Source organism: Pteropus medius, unplaced genomic scaffold, assembly GCF_902729225.1.
Source record: "Pteropus medius unplaced genomic scaffold, Ma_sr-lr_union100, whole genome shotgun sequence".
NCBI lineage: Eukaryota > Metazoa > Chordata > Mammalia > Chiroptera > Pteropodidae > Pteropus > Pteropus medius.
In genome coordinates, this window is record NW_024346062.1 from 8,048,510 (window position 1) to 8,049,278 (window position 769).

At 34.9% G+C, this 769-nt stretch overlaps 1 non-coding gene across 1 annotated transcript; it reads right to left on the reverse strand.

The window, feature by feature from the left end:
* Positions 1-293: 293 nt before the first annotated feature.
* Positions 294-400, reverse strand: LOC120612687 (U6 spliceosomal RNA). The gene has a single exon (XR_005655508.1). It is a non-coding gene; the product is annotated as a U6 spliceosomal RNA (small nuclear RNA).
* Positions 401-769: the final 369 nt, after the last annotated feature.

A 769-nucleotide genomic window follows, 5' to 3' on the forward strand; every position in this document is an offset into this window, starting at 1 on the left:
CTTGGTTTTCTTTTCTGTAAAGAAGGCTTTTCTGTAAATGACATCCATTTTGCAGAGTTGTGGAGAGGGTTAGCGATAATATATGAAAGTATGTAGCATAGTAAATAGTTCACAGTAAACAATCATTATGTTATAGGATAGGTTTTTTTTTTAAGTTTATTGGGGTAACACTGGTTAATACAATTACATAATTTTCAGGTACATAATTTTTACATTACAATTTGACATCTGTATATTCTATTGTGTGTTTACCACCCAAAGTCCAGTTTCCTTCAGCTACCATATATTCGATCAAAAATGTGGAACACTTCATGAACTTGCATGTCATCCTTGTGCAGGGGCCATGCTAATCTTCTCTGTATCATTCCAATTTTAGTATATGTGCTGCCGAAGCGAGCACAGTTTTTGTTTTTTTAGGCCTTCATATTATCATCCACAATACAGGTTTGCCTTTTTTCACAATTGCTTTATAGGTCCTCAAGCATTGTGCTTAATGTATAGTAAATGCTGACAAGATTGCATCTTGAAAAAGATGAGTAATTTGGATCGATACATCATTAGATGGCAATATAGAGGCTCAAATATTTTCTGTTCAAATATACCTAACTAGAAATTCTTTAAAAACTCAAGTTCCTGAGGAATGTGAACATTGGTAAGACATAGTTGCTGCCTTTAGGAAGCTTACATCCTAGCAGGAGCTACTTCTTTCGCTAATATCTGTGTCCAACCAAATGTTGACTTTGCATGGTGACTGAGCTATGAAGCAAGG